At 39.7% G+C, this 11864-nt stretch overlaps 1 protein-coding gene across 1 annotated transcript in view; it reads left to right on the top strand.

Moving 5' to 3' along the window:
- CHN2 (chimerin 2) overlaps positions 1–11864 on the top strand; it is an 86472-nt gene that overhangs the window by 4278 nt on the left and 70330 nt on the right. The window contains exon 2 of the mRNA XM_010183518.1: positions 10639–10670. The gene's annotated coding sequence lies outside the window, so the exon portion shown is untranslated. The remainder of the gene's footprint in view (positions 1–10638; positions 10671–11864) is intronic.

Genomic DNA, 11864 nt, shown 5'->3' on the forward strand with positions numbered 1-11864 from the left:
TGCCCTGATCTTTCTAAGAACAATGACTATACTGTGGTAAAGTACTAGAGAGCTGTAATAGGCATTGAAATTGGCCATAAAATTGGTGGTAAATAATGAGAGTAAATGGGAATTTTCATGGCACTTGTTCAAATCACTCTACTGCAAAAAGTCAGACACTACTGAGAAGGTAGCTCTTACTGTCAGTCCTGAGAGCTTACCTAAGAATATATTATCTTTTGCTTAGAAAGAAACCTCAGAACACACACAGTGATACACCAAGAGACCTCATTTGCCAGCAATTAAGTGAAAATGAGTAGAATTGCTCTGAAACCTATTTTCATTAATGAAAATGTTTGTACATATAAGAATTAATGGAGCCTATATCTTCAAATTCTTATAATATTGCTGCTGCTACTTTAATTGTGTTTTTATAATCCTGTCTCGATTACAGAAACAGGAAGGAGGGCACAGCAGTAGTTTGAGGGTTGCAAATGAAGCTGAAGAGTAATTTTGAGTAGACCTTGATAGAAGGAAGAAAGTTCTTCAGCTGAAATCTGTAACGAAAGTAGAAAGCCTGGGTGCATGGAATGGGGCTGAAAACAGTTGAAGGCCAGGAAGGATCTTTGGTTAAATGGATGCAAAGAATGCATGGAATGACAAAATGTTTTATATCCAGCGTCTCTCTAAATACTCCACATGCAGGTTTTCCCATCAGGTTTGAAATGTGGGTTTACACCCAATGTCATGTTTCTGTGGTATTTCCATGGTAAATTTTGTCCCACAGGATGCCTGTGATTTTTTCTAGCAGTGAAGAAAGATGAAAGATGAAAAGAAAGAAGGGAGGCTGGAATGTTTCTTGCCCCAGTTTCTCCTGTATTCATCGCATCAGAAAAAGTGGTTTTTTTCCAAGGCACTTTAAGGACTGACAGGATATCTTATCTCTCCTAGAGTCCATGAAGTCTCACCCCACTGCAGTCATAGGGTGATGGCGCACTCAGATGAAGCTCCATCAACCTTGCTTTAGCAGTCCATTGACGACTACTAGCTTTTTAGTTATTCTGCAGACACGATAGTAAATATTTAATTTCAATAGTTACAGCTAAAGAAAGCTAGAAGAGGCTTGTTTGTTCCACTTGAATTTCATCAAGTATGAATTAGTAAAGCTTTAGGTTATGATTTGCCAATTAGACTGGTGTTCACCTTTGTTAGAGGAATATGGTGTGAACCAGTTGGTGCTTTTACTGATCACTATGAAATGGAAAAGATAAAGCCATCCTTTTGGAAGACAAGATGGCAGCTTCTGACTAATGAGCACAAACTGTATGTAGTTGTCTTTATGGACTGATGAACTTGCTAATTATCCCTCTCGATTTGCTTGAAAGCTGCTTTGGGAAGATTCACCTTCCTCTCTGTTTTTTCTTGGAAGTGGATGGTGTGAGTGTGTGTGTCCCTGTTTGTGATTTTGCTATTGTCCTATTTTTTAATTTTCTTTTATCGTTGTTACATATCAGTCATGTCATCTGTTTTTTTTTATTTTGACATGATGTCAAATGTAAGCAGTTTTCAAGTGAAAATAAATAAAAGCCTGTTTCATATTCCAACCTAGACAAAGTTTATCAATAAGCCTATATGTAGGTGAAAATGCTGTGTGCTTGACTAGATCTACATACCTGTTTCAATTTAGGCCAGTATTCCTTGTGTCTAGTTAAAATAGTAGGTTCAAGGGGGGTCTCACTGTCTCTGCTCTATGACTGATGCTTTGTGAGGTGTCCAGTGTCAAGATTCAATATGAGAATACTTGAGCAGTTGGTTTCTTAATAGGAATAAATATAGAAATCTTACACATCTGTCTGTCTTGCTTCCTACACTTCCTGTACATGCATGCATGTACCTGCGCACACAGAATGATCACATCAGCCAGTTATGCAGGTCTTTATGGAGCACCGAAGAGAAGCAGGCATGAACATGGTGGTCTTTGTATGGTTTTCAAACAAGGACTCCTGAATTTCAGAGTTCAGAATGATAATTCAGGAGGTTTGCAATGTAGGTTTCTGTTTATCCTTTGTTTCCAAAATATTTGCATGTCTGTTTGAAATACCACTATGACTAACTAATATGTACTGGCACATTTTAACTGCCCTGTACAAATTGCTGAGAGAGAGAGAATGAGTGTGTGTGTATGATACAGATGTTTTTATGAATATTATATCTCATAAATAAATATCCAAACATTCAGCTGTTGAAATGAAAGCATCTGTATGTTTCCAGATTGTTCATCATCTGGGAAATAAATATTCTCTTACTTGGTAATGTGCAGAGTTGCTAATAGGATCTCTGCCTTTTCCAGACTCTGGAAAAGTAGCTAGCACTATCTAAGCTCCTTAATCCCTGTTCAGACTTTGCAGATAGCCTAACTTAAGAGAAACATCTGCGGTTCCCAAGTACAGAGCAGAAGTATTCGTGAAATCAACGACAGGAGATAAACTGAATTAATATTACTATTCCACGCTGAATTTTTGCTTTCATCCTTTGCCTGTCCCTACACACAGATGTTCGCCCAGCGTAATGAAGTGATAGTGCATCTCATACCCCGCGATGCTATGCAGGGGCTTGTCTGAGGCCCCCTCCTCCTCATTTTCCACCTAAGCCCATCTACTCTCAGTTCTGATGGGTTGTTTCCTGGTTTTCCTTCCACACCTCCAGCCCATACTTGAGTTTATAACTGGTCTCCAGCAGATTGGTTATAAACATTTAGCACTTTGCAAGCGCATTCACTAGGCACTTTGCTGAAGGGCTAAATGTTCACATCAGATAACAGCAGGCAGCATGGCTTTTGGGGATGTGTTATGGTAGGTAATGTAACACCAACAGGTTTGTGCAGATGTGCTGTGGACTGTTCTGGCATGTGTCATAGCAACGTTTTAGTGGCTCTCACTGGGTACAGAGTTGCAAGCAGTGTTTAGAGCATTGATATGGCTTGCTGCATTTATCTGCTGCTGCTGGGGATATCTTTTCTCCCATTTGAATGACTCAACACATCATTCTTGAAAAAAGGGAGCACAGTTTAAATGCTATAGTCAAATTTTTCATCTTGCATTGAAGGTAACGTTGATATGCCTTCTTACATGTAATGATGCTTGTACTGTGTGAATGGAAGCTGCATAACAAAATGAAAGACTCCTGCTTTTGCTGTTGAAGTTGTTTGAACCTGACCCTCTCCCCTCTGACTGTTTAGCAGCAGCCCTCTTGATTAAGATTTATTTCAATTTATTTTCGCTCACATTCAGGAGCACATTATTTTCTTTACTAGGTGAGAAAATATTTGTTTTTTCTTTTGTTTTCAATCTTACTCTTTTCAGTTAGAGCTGAATATATGCAGAAATATGTTCTGGTTTAGTAGCAATACAGCAGAGGTCTGTATTAGGGGAGATTTTTGTTACCTTCTGGAGTTTGTAGTGGTTTGTCTAGTGTATTGATTATTGGCTGCTGAACAGTTTGCTCAAGGTCATAGATGGGAAACAAACCCAAGTTAAAAATACCCTCATAAAGGATGCCTTAAAGCAGCTCTTTTGAAAGTTTGATACAAGCAAAGAAGCAAACAAGCAAACCCAGTTCTTTTAAAATTCTTTGTCTTCAAAAATGATAGAAATAACCTTGATTGAGTGGAAATCAGCCTGCAGTAAGTGCTACAGGAACACTCAGAGCTGCTGAGCTTCCTGCATTTCTTGGCGATGCATTATCCTTTTGTGAAAGGGTTGTTATGCATCTTACCTTCTCTGCAGGTTACAGCACAACATCAGAGCAGAAAAGTTGTGCAGCTTTGAGCAGCCTTTAATAAAAGCAGACTTTTGTCTTTCCTTTTATATTCTTCCTAGTAGTGAAGAACTCCACTCCTACCTTCTCCCCAGCCCTGTAAATTTTACCACAGAATATTCTGTTAGAAGATATCAAGCACAGTTTCGCGCTTTGCTATGCTGATAGATTTAAACTAAGTTCTGTTATTAAGGTAAGCGTTGACCAGTTTGTCACTTGAAGGTTTGGCTTTCTCCTCTAGAACAGTTCACTAGGTAACTGCCTTCTCCCTGCCACTTTCTCTCCTGAGAGCCTCACAGAGGTGGGCAGAGACATGGTATTATTGCGGTTTTGTATGTGATTTATGCAGCCTATTCAGTCTTCTCCCTGCTAATCCCTGTCTCCTGAGAGCAGTCCAGGCAGAGATGAGGAATAGGCTGGATCATGATATCTCAAGGCCAGAAGAAACTCAAGAGGTTGTCATCCCTGTGTCAAGAAGAGATGTGTGCATATCCTCTTCTTAAAGCTTTTCAAGGTTCAATATTTCAGTACTTCTTCTGCTTATTTATTTAGTGTTTAATTATTTTTAACGCTTTCCTAAGATCTAAGATCTATCTTCTTTTTTACAGTTTAAGCCTATTACTTCTTGTTGTGTCCAGTAGGCACAGAGAGAACAAATTCTTTTATTTCCTCTTGAAAGCAGCGTTTTTCCTCCCTGTCTGCTACAGCCCCTCTCTGTCTTCTTTTCTTTAGGCCAGTCTCTTTTCATTTCTTTCACAGTTGCTAAATCCCTGTGCACTACAGTCTTTCGTAAGATGTGGTGCCCAAACGCACACCCAGTATTCCAGCTAGAGGCTTTCTGAGTGGACATTGCAAGGAGAAGAACACTCTAAGATGTCTTATTGGCTGTACCTCTTGTTTTTATACCCCACTATGGCATTCTGATTTTGGCAGTTTTTGCAACAGACATCTGTCTAGTCGTTGCCCCTCTGGTATTTTGAATGATTTTGCCATCTTGCTCCCAACTGCTTTCTTGGAAGCACCGTAGTCTCTCAACATTATTAGGAAATGGATGAACGTGCATCCATCAAGTGGCCATAACACTGGCATCCCCATGGCTCTGTGACTGAATGACAAAAGGAGATGCAGACTTCCAAAACTATTCATGTCACCTTTCTTTCTCAAGAGCCTCTGAAACATGGACAGCACAGGTGGAATATGTTCTGGGGGCTTGTGCGTTGCAAGTTTCTTCTGAAAAATGTCTTGGCCAATGAGATTCCTTCATCATACAGCCAAAACACATGAACAAACTCATGAAGTTATATGTGTTGGATAGACTTGTCAGATGAAGCCAGTCCCATCAGTCATGCCGCATGCTATTGACCAAAAATCTTAGGGGAGAAGACCATCTCTTCATTGTGTATTTACATGATGAGTGTCTATAATTGGCCTGTCCTTGGCCAGGAAGTAGAGGTTTTGCATTGCTGTTACTTCTACTGACAAAATTAGCAACAGGCTTTTTTGCAAAACCAAGAGTTGCTTCTCTTTGAAAACACTGGTGCTAGAAAGCACGATAGGGTATTAGCAAGAAAGTGGCAAAAAGTTAGTAAAAAAAGGTAGATAAATATTTCCCTGCAAAATTAATGTTCTCCCAATCTAAATTGTGTAAGAGTCATTGATGGGAAATAATTTGTCCTGTTTGGAGAAAAAGTTAGACACAGTAATTTATCTAAGTAGAAGTTTCTTTAAGAAAAAATTGGAGGCAAAAAAAACCAAACAGAAGTAATGAAACAAAACATAGTTTTTCACTTCATTCCATTTAATGGGGACTTAAAATCTTCCTTAATCCTTTTCTGTTGTTGATTGCAAGGCTAAAGCTTGCAGTTGGCTCATGACAATTCTGCCAAAAGCTGAACAATTTGGACAATAAACTCCTTTTATGTTCAATGTGTTTTTACTGGGCTTGTCTCAAAGCTTCATTTCCAACTCTTCTATTTCTCTTTATTTCAAACTGAGCTGAAAAGTGTATTTATGTCTAGTCAACTAGAATTACTGAAAAATAATCAGGATTGTTTCAAACAGAAAATATATCTGATTAAACTTCCTTCGGGAAAATGCCTTACTGCCTGCTCTTGAGTGAACACACTGATGTTATTAACTCTTAGATCTTATTTCTCTGCTCTTTCTGTGTACTGGGGAAGAAGAACAGAGAGCCAGGTGCAGCTGCCCACCTTATTGTTTCCCTTCCCCTTTTACATGCTTTTCATGGATGTATTAAAGCAGTGGTTGAAATAGGTAGATATACGTTGTTATGCCATGAACTACGGACAGATTGCTGACCTAGAAGGATTTCTAAATTTTCCTTCCAGCGCTTTCAGATTTCACCTTTGGCTGCTGTATCAGGAAATACGTCTTGTGCAATGAAGCTGAAGAGGAATTAAATTTTTCTGAAATTAGGGCTATCTTATTTCTGCGGTAGTACTTACACAGAAAGAATTCTTCAGGGTGTCTTCAAATCTTCAGTTCAATGTGGCTTGGATGTCGATGCTTGCCATGAAAATCTATCACATTAGGGGATGCTCACCTCCTGCCTGCGTGATTCCCAGTAGTTTTGTGATGAGTTATCTTGCAGAGTGGTGTAGGATTTTAATACAATAATCTGTACATTAGCAGGAGTATGTCATTCCAGGGCTAAACCATCCTGGCCAAAAGAGAAGCCGCAAATCCCAGGGCATTAAAATTCAGCCAACTTCAAAATTATGTAAACGTAATATATTGAATTCGCTTAGATAGCTAGTGTATTTTTTTGAAGAAGACTTACTTCCTTCTCGGTGTTCAAACCCCAGTACAACTGACTCCACACCTTGAAGATTATGCTGTAACATTGTAATAAAAACTTGTAAAACTAGACTAAGTGCACAAGTCAGGGTTTTCTCTTTTTTTTATGGGGTGAGGAGAGGCAATCAGGTTTGGCAGGCTGGGAGTCAAGGCTGGGGTGTGCAGAGTCTCTCAGAGATGAGCTTCCCAAGGCCTTTGGAGAGTGCCAGGGGAGCTGTGCTGGGTTTCATTTCTCTTTGGGCACGCTTCAAGATTAGATGTCATTGCGTGTCGCTGGCTGTGTGAGAGCACTGGATTAGTAATGATTTAGGTTGTTTCACCATACATTTTATTTCCAGATCAACTTGACTTTAGTTTTAAACGATTTTGGCATTCATCGGTGATTCCTGATTTTTACAACTATGAATTTGAGTAGTAATTTTCAGCGTTTTGCCCATGGTTTCTGGAACAACAGCCAGAAATGCCTGCTCTGCAACAGCATTTTTGGATCGAGATTGGCAATAATACCTTTTTCTAAAACAGAAAATTACCATCCAGCATTTGAATTGAAAGCTGCGACTTACTTTTAGTGGAGAGAGAGAACTCATTTAATTTATCCTCTGTATAGGAGTAGTAAAAGCAAGCTGCAGAGCTCTTTGGGGCAAGATATATTTTCACAGGTGAAGACCTATTATTTGCCTTATGTGATTTTCGTCAGTTTTGTACTTTATCTATTAGCATATGAATCCTAAATTGTTCAACCCTTCTGACCTCTCCCCTTACTCAATGTCTAGGGCCAGAGTGATGGATAAAACCAACTGGTCACCTGGGAAAGGTGGCCCTTGTTTCAACAAAGAAATTGTGAGGGCTATGTGGAAAGTGGTGAAAGTGTTCTTCATAGCCATTATCTATGAAAAAAATCCCTAAGTGTGTGTGTCCGCAGAATAAGGCTGATAATTCTGGGCTCCTACCACTGGGAAACAGTCACTTTTCTACCTGAGGATTTTCTGTTCTTTCCACCACCAAGAATCCTCTTAGACAGATCTGCCTGAATGTGTGTGTGCAAGCCCGTTTAGAGCAGGAGCAGGAAAGCTAATCCCAACTGAATTGCAGTCACCTTTGCCTTCTGGGATATATAGCATTTCCCTTGAAGTTTGTACAGAGTCCGCAGTCTGTGCAAAACAGAGCTACTGGCTTCTTTGATACTTCTAAGTCTCTGCTCTGTCAATTGTGCAGGCTCTTGGTTTATTTCCAAGTTCAGTCCAACGTTCTGGTTTTGATGTAGAGACCCTGATGTTATTTTGATCTTTTATCTTGCTGTAACTTTGTTTCCTTATGTTTGTTCTTAGCGGTGAAGTTGGTTAAGAGCAAAATTATTATTTCAGGCTAGAGGTTGCAGTGAGCCCAGGTGAGGATTTTTAGATTCTGGGGCACTTGGATGGTCTGGCAGATCTGGAACTTAATTTCAGGAAATACTACAGAATCATTCTTGCCTAAAGCCAAGTGCTGAAGTTGTGACCATTTTAGACATGTGGATGCTAAAAGATGTTGGAGGTTTCTGCTAATGGAGATGGGGAAAGAAGGTATGATTTGATGGGCTTTGTGTGGGTTCTCAGAAGAACAAACCTTTTAGCTCACAAACAGCAAGAAAAATGGAAATTGCAGTGTTCAGGGCAGTTCAGTCTAGTTGAACATTACCAATTTCACAGATAGGTTTGTATTTTTGCATAAATGGTGTTATGAGAGGGATATAAAATGTGCCTCCATTTGCTCAAGGAGTTATTTCCAGATTTCTTTTATACTTTATCTATATCTATGTATTTGTGGGGCAGCTTGTGCTTACAGGTAATTTTGAGTTTGAGTTCTAGTACTGTTAACTCTCATCTTTCTGAGGTAGACTGAGTGTTGGGGTTTATTCTGTGTGTGCATACAATCAAGTCAAATTTATATTTTTAAAAAGACACAGACTCTGAATCCTGGATGAAAGTCATGCTTTGCCTTCTGTGGTATAAAGGTTTTGTTTGGTTTTTTGTGGGAATGAAAGTTCATCTGTTTGTTCCTTGTCACCATTTTCTATGCACAGAGTGGCCTTTGTTTCCATGAAAGAGAAGATTGCATGCTGTGATCTCCCCTAAACCAGCTTCTGATACCCATTTTTTAATTAAGTTCCCAGCTAAATATATGCTTTGGGAGGTCATTAAGATCTATAAAGATGACAGGAAGTCAGCACAGTTCCAAGATAATAAAGTCATGTAGTGCTACTAAAGATGGACATATGAACAACCTCCTTTCTGAGATAATACGTATTTTCTTGATTTTCCCTTTACTTATAAAAATATAAAGTTACAAAATGACTTAATACACTTTGTGTTGCTATGTATGCGCACAGAAACACAGCACCTGCACTTGGCAATTCCTCTGATTCTGCTCTCTCTTCACTTCTGCATTTGCTTTTTTCCTCTTCTTCCTGCCCCTGAGAGCTCAAAAAATGTTTGCGTCAAGGTATTATTCCTAGGCAGGAGTTTCAGGGGTGTGACACTGCTTTTGTTAGTACCGTGCTAGAAGAGAAACGCCGAGCTGGGAAAGGAGCACAGTAAGGACTTGATTGAAGTCCCATAGGTCTTCCATTGAAGATTCTCATTATCTTGTACAGACTTTTGTTCGTCTTGCACTGTATTGTCGCCTCAGTGACTGCAGGGTGGAAACTCAGCTGCTTTGGTTTAGTGCGTGGTGTGGAGGTTATTGAATCAAAATTGTCGCATTTATGCAGTTGCTATTCAGAAATGAAAAGCCTTCATCAATTTAAAGTTTTTATGAGTTAAATAATGAGATACAATCAAAACAAGAACAAGGCTCCTTGTTTCCAGTCAGATAAAATGGTGAAAATTCATTGGTTTTTATCCTAAAGGATGAAACAGTCTTGAAACCACAGTTTTTCTACATGTGTTTTGGTATGAAGCAGTAATTTCATTTATATGGACAGCTTTTCTTAGTATGCACTCGCTCAGATACTTTTTTTTTTAATAATCAGGAGACTTTATGTGTATTTTGTATTAAGTTCTGTCTTGGAAAACGGTGCCTGCAGTTGCAGCTGGGTAAGATGACGCGATTGCTGAGTGCCATAGCCAGAGAGAGAGAGCATCCCTTTATGAAGACACTTAAACGCATGCCTATAGATGTATACGCCTGAAAAATTATGAAAAAATAATTTATAATAGTCAAATGCGTAATCATAAACGTAATAATGGCAGAAGCCTGCGCGCGGGGTGAGGTAACCCTGCCCCGCTGTGAACGGCGGGGAAACCGCGCCCCCTGCTGGCTCCTTTGCCTGACGCGAGCGCCCGCCCGCCGCAGACAAAGGCGAGGGCAAGGCGAAATTGGGGGACTCGGGGTCCTGTTTATTGCCACCTTGCCCAAAGATTGGGGTCTGAGAAACGAGTCCAAGTGTCAGAGGGGTTCAGAGTTTCTGGAGAAGGACATGGAGGTCCTATACCGTGGTTCAAAGCTCTTCAAGCAGCCGGGAGTCCTGCCAGTCACTTGCCGTGTATATGGGAGCAGGCTTGCAAGTTTTTGAGGCTTCAAGGAGTTGAAGACTGGGTCTAAATCCAGAAACCTTGTTTTTCCCAAGAACATTAAACTTTGTATCTTCAGTCAGTCACAGTATATAGGAAGAAAGTGTTTTTAAGAAGCTAAATGGTGTATAACAAAAATAGTCTTACTTTATATTATGAATACTAGTTTGGCAAAACTGCAGTAAACTACTCTTTAGCCGTTTCATCAAATTTTATAAAACTATATGTAGTTCTGTATTTTTCCTCATTGATATGTGCTGTTCTTCCCAGAAATCCATCAATAAAACCACCTCTTCTGTTTTCATTTTTCTGCCCTTCTGTGTAGTCATGTTCCAGCTGCACTTTTGAATCTGCAGTTTCGTCACTTAGGTGGATGCAGTAGTCCTCAGCAGCAATCAAACATAATTTATTATTATGTTGCTTATTTAAAATTGAGCATGTTTTTAATATTTTTTTCCTTTCTTTCAAAATTTAGGTGGAGAACAGACCAAAGTATTATGGAAGAGAGTAAGTATTTTTTTCTTTTACATATCTGTTGAGTGTATCTAAAAGTTGTTGTTTAGAACTACAAAAAAAGACACAATGGAGGTCTGAGAAAGTATTTCATTTTACCTTTCACTTCAACTGGGAGCTAAATGTATTGAAAGCATAATAATTTAACTATGTTACAGTGCAGTAATGCTACTCACAGTCCATGGACTGTGCTGCTATGTAAGCTTGCATGTTTATTTCGCTTTTCTCAGGACAGTTTGAGAAAAAAAAAATCATATGGAGTATTCCTTCTTAGTATTTTGGTTATCACTTTAACCTCCCAGTGGTCCTGCAATGGCTTGAGGGGAGGAGAGAAGCAGCTTGCCTCTCTCATTGCCTTTTTCTGTATGTTCCTATACTTTTTTTGTTGTGGAAGTATGCATGTCTAAATGCTGTTCTCCCTGCTAAAGGTAAGAGGTCCAGAATACCAAGACAAGAGATGTATTTTTGTTGGGAGGAAAGTAACGCACCACTAGAGTATAATTCCTTTGGGCTCAGCAGTCTTCTTGCCAATAGGTAGCTTGAAAGGGGCTGGATCTTACACTGGCCTGGAGATGGAGATTTTGGCAGGTGAAGCTGAAGGGCAAAGCCACTACAGTGACAGTCCAGATCTCCTAGTTAAGCTGCATTTGCAGAGCTACATTTTGGCCTTTACTAGAGTAATCTGCTGAGGCTCTAGCCCTTGTCACTAGCTAAATTACTTACCTCCCATGTTCCATTTTTCCTTCCATCCCAGACACATCGTCTTTGTTTAATGATCCTTTTCTACTATCAAAAGCTCAAGAGCCAGTAGCTTTGCCTCTAATTACTGAAGTTTCATTTTTTAAACATTATCTTTGACAACAGGGAATTCAGACCTAGCCACTAGAGTACAACAGAGCTGGAGACAGTACCTGCCTGAGTAACCCATCACGCTCCCCACAGCAGGACTTATAAAGCCATTACAGCAATCTTTAAACCAGGAACATACCTGGCTGTTGACATAGTGCAGGTTTGTGGAGCAGTGGGGCTGACAGGAACTGTAAGAAGTCACCTGGGTGAACCTGCCCAGGCAAGATCACATTAGTTATTAAAATTTGGAAAGGTTTCAGGACCACTGGGGAATTTCATATAGAAGCAGTTGACTCAGTGCTCAGTAGCACTTGGAAAGAAGATCAGAGATTTCTAGGG

Source organism: Mesitornis unicolor, unplaced genomic scaffold, assembly GCF_000695765.1.
Source record: "Mesitornis unicolor isolate BGI_N332 unplaced genomic scaffold, ASM69576v1 scaffold51454, whole genome shotgun sequence".
In the NCBI taxonomy this organism is placed as follows: domain Eukaryota; kingdom Metazoa; phylum Chordata; class Aves; order Mesitornithiformes; family Mesitornithidae; genus Mesitornis; species Mesitornis unicolor.